The sequence below is a fragment of the Haliotis rubra genome, unplaced genomic scaffold (genome assembly GCF_003918875.1).
Source record: "Haliotis rubra isolate DU_JTF1 unplaced genomic scaffold, ASM391887v1 Scf237, whole genome shotgun sequence".
NCBI lineage: Eukaryota > Metazoa > Mollusca > Gastropoda > Lepetellida > Haliotidae > Haliotis > Haliotis rubra.
Genome location: NW_025766414.1, coordinates 831,616 through 841,070, shown reverse-complemented (window position 1 = coordinate 841,070; position 9,455 = coordinate 831,616).

The window sequence follows — 9,455 nt, the reverse complement described above, 5'->3', positions numbered from 1 at the left end:
ATATGACAGGTTCATGGTATGACATGTTAGCTATAGTCATATGACAGGTTCATGGTATGACATTAGCTATAGTCATATGAAAGGTTCATGGTGTGACACATGAACTATAGTCATATGACAAGTTCATGGTATGACACATTAACCTTTGTCACATGAAAGAAGCATAGAAATGACCATGTGTTTTAGTATAATTAAATGTAACATCTCGTACAAAACGACCAGATACAAGTAGGTTATACCGGCAAATTCTGCCAGGCAAAGAGTATAGGTAAAGTACCACTGGACACTGGTCCTAATGCTTCCTCAAGCCAGTCTGGACGTATATTCCAAGTATCATAGTTAATATGATATTGCATCACTCGTGTGGACACAGCGTCCGGTTTGTATAGTCCCTGGAGAATCCAGATAATCGAGGTTGTTTCCCTGAGGCATCAACAAGCATAACTCTTCATCTCCCGCCATCGACGATTCATCACTGCTATATACAAGATATATTGCCCCTAATCTGTATGAGCCTCGGCTGTGTTCAGGGCTCGGTCACAATAAGCTTTGTTCGTCTGTGTCAACACGCTCGGTAATAGTCGGGCGGGAACAAGAATATCCTCAATATCTGCTTCTGAACGCCAATTAACTCCCCCATCAATCACTTGCAACAACCCTAGCAAAGTGTAGTACCACTCTCACTACTTTAAATAGATATCAACCCGCCGGTATCGATTTCACAAAGAGAAAGCTTACACAAAACTTGTCCATTTCAGTTTCCCGTCCCTTTATGCTTGCCGGTCCATAGACTCGTGGTCCGTGAACGGTGTCTATAACAGAGGTTGAAATCCCTTTCAGAAATAGACATCTGAAATGCAGGCCACGGAATTAACGTAATTGGTAGCTGTCTATTGCAATAAAGGGCCTGTATAAACCTACACAGCTTGAAAGAAATGGTGATTTCGGTTGCATGACGTCACAGTATCGATTAGGTGTCATCAAGCTATGGTTTTATTTGAATCGATAGCAGTTTCCGATGTCCGACCCAACACCTATTTCGGTCGATTAGTCGTATCGCGTCATTAAAGAGATGACATCAAAGGCTTTAGCGTGTTGTAACAAGCATCAGAAATAGCACGCCTGTCTTTTATCAAACATTCAAATCAATAAAACACTCGTGGTTTGGTGCCCTGAACTTTTGGCTTTTGTTCTAAGTTCCTAAATCATTTTTGTATACAACAATTTCAAGCTGAAACAAAAGGAGAGAGGTTTGAAAGTAATTGCCATCGTTATGGGAGGCAGTGTCAACTGAGACCAAAGGCAGTCTTTCCACTACAGCGAGTCAATATTGCGTGGTTATGATTTAAACTCAGGCTTTAAACTGTATCAGTCTCTTTTGATTTTACTTTTTTCATCCTTCAAAGAATAACGATTCCTTTTAAATGAAGGCTGAGTGATGTGAGTCGAATTTACAAGATGCTGCCGGTTACAGTGTTCAATAACTGCATTTCTCAGAACAATTAACCTTTTTTCCCCACTGCAGGGTAGAGGTATGACGTTATTTGAATGATGGAACCTCCCATGCCCTAAACTCATTTCTGATGGAAGGATTCAGTTGTGTGTTTTCAGGATTCTGCACTGTGACTTCAAAGGACATAATTAATAGTTTCTCTTGTAGCCTGGCAGATCCACCAAGGCACTGATCATCTTTAGACATGAACGACATTTCCAGCAGCACGGTTGATGATTATCGTTGATGATAGTTGGGCAGGTAGAGAACTTGCTTGATGGCTTAGCTGCGTCATAGGCGTATCATAATATCGACACTCAGCTAGATCCTGAGTAGAAGGAACACCAGGCTGAACATTTCTTAAAACCTTATGCTGTGAGTATTTGACTCTTGAAGACAATGATCTGCCTGTAGCCCTGTATTCTCCATGAAGTCCTTGTAAACAGTGATCTGCTAGTTGTCCTGTATGAACAATGATCTCCACGTAATCCTTGTGGACAATGATCTGCTTGTTGTCCTGTATGAACAATGATCTCCATGTAATCTTTGTGTAGAATGATCTGCCTGTTGTTCTGTATGAACAATGATCTCCATGTAATCCTTGTGGACAATGATCTGCTTGTTGTCCTGTATGAACAATGATCTCCATGTAATCCTTGTGGACAATGATCTGCTTGTTGTCCTGTATGAACAATGATCTCCATGTAATCCTTGTGGACAATGCTGTTTCAGAAGTAAATATTGAACAATGATCTTCCTGTAGACCTATTACAGATGATTTTAGTGTAGTCACGTATAGTCATGATCTTCATATAGTCCCATATGCATAACCATTGTCTTGTTGTAGACCTGTATACCGACGGCTGTCATGTATAACCATTGTCTTCCTGGTGTCTGGCATACCAACGGTTGTCATGTATAACCATTATCTTCCTGGTGTCCGGCATACCGACGGTTGTCATGTATAACCATTGTCTTCCTGGTGTCTGGCATACCAACGGTTGTCATGCATAACTATTGTCTTCCTGGTGTCCGGCATACCGTCGGTTGTCATGTATAACCATTGTCTTCCTGTTGTCTGGCATACCGTCGGTTGTCATGTATAACCATTATCTTCCTGTTGTCTGGCATACCGTCGGTTGTCATGCATAACTATTGTCTTCCTGGTGTCTGGCATACCGACGGTTGTCATGTATAACCATTGTCTTCCTGTTGTCTGGCATACCGTCGGTTGTCATGTATAACCATTGTCTTCCTGGTGTCCGGCATACCGACGGTTGTCATGTATAACCATTATCTTCCTGTTGTCTGGCATACCGACGGTTGTCATGTATAACTATTGTCTTCCTGGTGTCCGGCATACCGACGGTTGTCATGTATAACCATTGTCTTCCTGTTGTCTGGCATACCGTCGGTTGTCATGTATAACTATTGTCTTCCTGGTGTCCGGCATACCGACGGTTGTCATGTATAACCATTGTCTTCCTGGTGTCTGGCATACCGTCGGTTGTCATGTATAACCATTGTCTTCCTGTTGTCTGGCATACCGTCGGTTGTCATGTATAACTATTGTCTTCCTGGTGTCCGGCATACCGACGGTTGTCATGTATAACCATTGTCTTCCTGTTGTCTGGCATACCGTCGGTTGTCATGTATAACCATTGTCTTCCTGGTGTCCGGCATACCGACGGTTGTCATGTATAACCATTGTCTTCCTGGTGTCTGGCATACCGTCGGTTGACATGTATAACCATTGTCTTCCTGTTGTCTGGCATACCGTCGGTTGTCATGTATAACCATTGTCTTCCTGGTGTCCGGCATACCGTCGGTTGTCACGCATAACCATTGCCTTCCTGTTGTCCGGCATACCGTCGGTTGTCATGCATAACCATTGTCTTCCTGGTGTCTGGCATACCGACGGTTGTCATGCATAACCATTTGGCACCCATTCATGTAGCCCGCATAATTAATGCATATGTAAAGTGTTTCCCTTACTGATGTATACAGTATCACGCAGCGATGTACACGGGGTATGGTCTCTTATAATGATATCACTTGGTAGCGTAGTCAAACATTAGCAGACTTGATTTCCTTGCTAAACTCGAATTCAGCTATATTCGCGAACGTAACCTGAGATACTTTAAACATGTTTTCACATGGTCTCTTTTTGACAGGTAACAAGGAAAATGCAAATATCTCTTGATCTAGTGGATCAATGAAGAATCAACGGAGAATGATCAAGAGGAATCATTAATCATTTTGTTTTTGATTTGATGACACATTATATCCCGAAATTGTTTTGTACTACATTATAACAGGTACATACATGTAACATGTAACATGGAATACAGACATCAGTACAATACACAGACAGAAAACAGAACAGGTCACAGATAAACCAAGTCATTGAAACGGAACACTCTACAATCAGAAGCCTGATCTAAAGGAAATTCCCTTAGAGAAGATTAAGAACTTTTAAATACTGCATCGATCAGGAGCAGTGATGCTGACTGGTATAAAAACTGACTGGGCCTGTCTATTCTTAATATTGGCGTTTACGGACAACGACCAGAAGCTTAATTTCTTAAAAAAGGACGTGAGAGCTCTCACTTATTTTACGTGCTTTTCTTATAATGTGTTGCTCGAATACGCTGCCAAAACTAGGTAATGGGACGCCAATGATTTTACATGCTGTGTTTACAGTTTTTGAATGTTTGTTTGTATTCTGAACGGATAGGTCCCATACAATGTATACAAGTTTAAAGTTTGAATAAAGAAATGTATTGTAAAACAAACCCATAATGTTCATGTCAATAGAAACATGCCTTCGACGCCATAAGCAAAAAACCTGGTGCTGTCATTTATAGATAAATACTTGAGTTTTCAGAAAATACAAGTAACAATATACTTGTACTGATCAACAGTTTCAACTTTCTTAGTATCAGTCTGATCTGAAGACAAAGATTGTTTCTCATTTCTGAAATTAATATTAATCATTTCTTTAGTTTGATTAATATTTAAGAAAGAAAACTTTTGTGAAACTATAATCAGAAATTCCATCTCGGTGTTATTGCTTTCAATCTGTATCCAAAACCTGTTACAGCTGGATCATCAACAAATGTAAAAGTTATGCAGAAAACTTAATATTTATAAATTGTACCCGTCTAAACATTTGAAACTAGGCATTCATTATAATCCACATTGACTTTAACGATTCTTCTCAAACTAAAATAACATGTAAAATGAAAATCATCATCAAGAATTATCTCAAGACATAATAACAGATTCCAATTTGACGGATATAGAGTTTTCACTGGTCAGTCTTAGACCCCTGAACATAATTGTAGTTATAGTATGACCAGAAATTATTGAGAATTTTAGGAATACGTTTAATTGGATTTCTAGTATAAACAACCTTGACCAGGTAGCAATTGCTTGGTTTCATTCTAGAGAGACAACTCCGTTAATCCTTCTTCATTAGTTTCTGAAGAGTTATCCCCCTTTGTTTACTTGCTAGCAGACGACATTTTCAGTGATCCTCAGTATGGATGATTTAGAGAAGAGGAAGATAATTTTTGAGTATTATAACAAGGACGTCAGATCAGCTAAAGTGATTTCAAGTAGAACAGGCATCCCTTTGTCCACTGTTAATCGTGTTTTGAAACATATTGCAAATGGATATGGTATTGAGCACCAGGGAGGCGCAGGTAGGCCCATAAAATTGACTGTCGGTGACAGGAGGCGGCTTGGTATTCTTGTTTCTAAAAACAAACGAAGGAGTTTAGAAAACTTAAGGCTAGATCTGATTGATAGAGGAACTGTGGCTGTTTGTAAGGAGACAATTAGAACTGAGCTGCATGCAATGGGTTGGCAGAAAAGTCGAGGAATTCCATCACCGATCATGAAACCTGAACAAAAGGAGTGAAGGTTGAACTGGTGCTTACAGCATAGACATTTTAACTGGGACAATGTGATTTTGTCAGATAAAAGTTCTGTGTGGCTGTTTCCTAATACACTGAAATTCTGGACCAAACAAACTGAAAAACCTTTGTATCAGCGCCCAAAGTACAGTCCGAAATTATCGTGTGGGGTGGCATATCTGTGTTAGGGGCAACACCCCTCTGTGTATTTGAAGGGAATATGAACAGTGAGCGGAACACAGATATTCTCGAGGGACATTTACTTCCATCTGCTCACGTGTTCTATGGAAAGTTTTGGATTTTCAAGCAGGACAACGGCCCAAAACATCGTTCAAAGCAATCACAGGCCTGGTTTCGGACAAAAAATATGACATTATGAGATTGGCCAAGCTATAGCCCTCACCTAAATCCAATAGAAAATGTTTGGGGACTTATGAATGAAAGTGTCAATAAGAAAAATCTGACAAATATTGCTGAAATGAAAGAAGAGGTCGTCCGATATTGGGACATCATGGACCACGACTTTCTAACTTCTTTGATCAGTAGTATGCCCCGCCGCATTGAAGCCTGCATTGCTGCCCATGGTGACTTGACAAAATACTAACTGTTCACCTGTCTTTGAATCTGGAGTTATGTTCTGCTAATATTCACATTTAATGAGTAATACGTGAGTAATGAATGACAAAAATTAAAACATTTACAATCTTTAAATTCTCAATAATTTCTGGTTGTACTGTATATGAGGGTGTGCTCGCTTAATGTGGAAAGATGTTGAAATTGATGCAGGTCTGATACTTTGGCATTCCCAAGGACAAGAGTCTGGTGATGTACTGTATATGAGGGTGTGCTCGCTTAATGTGGAAAGATGTTGAAATTGATGCAGGTCTGATACTTTGGCATTCCCAAGGACAAGAGTCTGGTGATGTACTGTATATGAGGGTGTGCTCGCTTAATGTGGAAAGATGTCGAAATTGATGCAGGTCTGATACTTTGGCATTCCCAAGGACAAGAGTCTGGTGATGTATTGTATATGAGGGTGTGCTCGCTTAATGTGGAAAGATGTCGAAATTGATGCAGGTCTGATACTTTGGCATTCCCAAGGACAAGATTCTGGTGATGTACTGTATATGAGTGTGTGCTCGCTTAATGTGGAAAGATGTCGAAATTGATGCAGGTCTGATACTTTGGCATTCCCAAGGACAAGAGTCTGGTGATGTACTGTATATGAGGGTGTGCTCGCTTAATGTGGAAAGATGTTGAAATTGATGCAGGTCTGATACTTTGGCATTCCCAAGGACAAGAGTCTGGTGATGTACTGTATATGAGGGTGTGCTCGCTTAATGTGGAAAGATGTTGAAATTGATGCAGGTCTGATACTTTGGCATTCCCAAGGACAAGAGTCTGGTGATGTACTGTATATGAGGGTGTGCTCGCTTAATGTGGAAAGATGTTGAAATTGATGCAGGTCTGATACTTTGGCATTCCCAAGGACAAGAGTCTGGTGATGTATATGAGGGTGTGCTCGCTTAATGTGGAAAGATGTCGAAATTGATGCAGGTCTGATACTTTGGCATTCCCAAGGACAAGAGTCTGGTGATGTACTGTATATGAGGGTGTGCTCGCTTAATGTGGAAAGATGTTGAAATTGATGCAGGTCTGATACTTTGGCATTCCCAAGGACAAGAGTCTGGTGATGTACTGTATATGTCGAAATTGATGCAGGTCTGATATTTGGCATTCCCAAGGACAAGAGTCTGGTGATGTACTGTATATGAGGGTGTGCTCGCTTAATGTGGAAAGATGTCGAAATTGATGCAGGTCTGATACTTTGGCATTCCCAAGGACATGAGTCTGGTGATGACAGACGAATTAACAAGCTACCTTATAGTATTAGATTTATCCTGTCATTGCCTACAACTTCTGAAGTATCATTACCAGTAATATGAGTTGACTAAATCCTTTTATGACTCTCACGTGTTAATGAGGAGACGGGTTTCTTATCATGTAAACTATATATCGGTATTTAAATCAAAAATGGAGAACCATATTGTATGTAGTCTATATTTGGATGCAATAAGCCTGAAATAGATATTTTGAATGAAGATATGATCCTCGGTGCCGAATGATTGTGACACAACTGTAACGATGCTTCAGTGTCTGGTGACAAGCTCAATTTAATCATTTATGGTGGAATTTGTATCTTTGATACAGGATAATGACATTTACTTGTTGATATCAAAGGCCCACACAATAATCAATGGGGCGCTTTGAAAAATCTCCACTTACAAATCACTGTCAGTTATACTAATAACGGCAGTGTAATGAAATATACAAATTTCATGTTTTTGCCACATTAAAATCGAACCCGAGGTGAAGTAGCGTATGGAAACGAACACAGGTCTGTCAAATCTGCAGATTATGTTGACTCATTTTAAAAGATGAACATTTTCTATGTGTCTCTGATGTAAATCCATCTTTAACGAACAGTTTGCCGGTATGAAAAGACGAAATGCCCTGAGCTACCTCAGTAATGAGAAGTGCAAACGCAAAATGCCAGGACCTTTGGTCTATTACTTGATGATGGCATGGAAGGAAAATAGTTAAAGTGGTTCTGCTTGTTATACATCTTTGTACAGACAAAACCGTCATTTTAATGTCAGTGCAAGGATCAAAGTATGACACTGACAAGCAACATTTATTTTGAGCCTTATTCAGATCATAGTGAACGCCTCTACATTGCTTCAAAGTTGCAATTTAAATATATTTAGATTAGCTAAAACATCCTAATTCTTGATTACCCAGACATCTAAGTAAATACATATGTTTGGGCAACTACTACCTCGTATCATATCTTGCTGTACACTTATTTCTGAAACAGCACTGCTCTTCTTGGGTCATTTCAGAAAGTGACCAACCAGGCATGTTTCACTCAGCAAAGGATTGATCCTTGATGCTAGGAACCTATAGCAAGAGCTTGGTGTCATTAAAGTTCTTGGCCTGTATTTCAGTACAATATAGACTGTATTTAGTAAAGAGACATAAATGACAAACCCTTCATTGTCTTATCATAAGACAGACAAAAGTTCCACATTTCCTTGCTTCAAAAGGTGACAAAATCGTAATGGGGTAACCAAAGTTACTACAGAAGTAAACACACTCCCCGCATACTGTACCCACGGTACACAGCACAAGATATATACATTTATATAGTGTCTGAGACGGATGATTGAGGATAAACGAAATAGGCTTTCCTTGCACGCAGTTAGCAGACGGTGCCAAAAGGAAGCTGTGTAATGGCCCGCCACTTTCATCGTGATAACAACATTCTGCATTTAGCCAGAATTAGACTGAAGTGCTGGTTTTGTTCTGTTGATCTTGTCGTGGAAATAGTTCTTATGTGAGTTTCAGATGAACATATAATCTAGGAATACATCGTTAGGTAATAGGAATGAGGATCGTGATCTTTGGGTACTTAAACGAGACCAAAAACCTTAAATTCAACAATATTCCATTCATCAATTATCCACTAATGAAGGATCTACGCATGTTGTTTTCTTTTCGTCACCCCTCCTGGCAACACTGTCTTACTCGTCATCTCTCCTCTCAGCACTGTCTTACTCGTCATCTCTCCTCTCAGCACTGTCTTACTCGTCATCTCTCCTCCCAGCACTGTCTTTCTCGTCATCTCTCCTCTCAACACTGTCTTACTCGTCATCTCTCCTCCTCTCAGCACTGTCTTACTCGTCACCCTCCTCCCAGCACTGTCTTTCTCGTCATCTCTCCTCTCAGCACTGTCTTACTCGTCATCTCTCCTCTCAGCACTGTCTTACTCATTATCTCTCCTCACAGCACTGTCTTTCTCGTCATCTCTTCTTTCAGCACTGTCTTACTCGTCATCTTTCCTCTCAGCACTGTCCCACTCATTATCTCTCCATCTCAGCACTGTCCCACCCATCATCTCTTCTCTCAGCACTGTCTTACTCGTCATCTCTACTCTCAACACTGTCTCGTCCATCACCTCTCCTCTCAACACTGTCCCACCC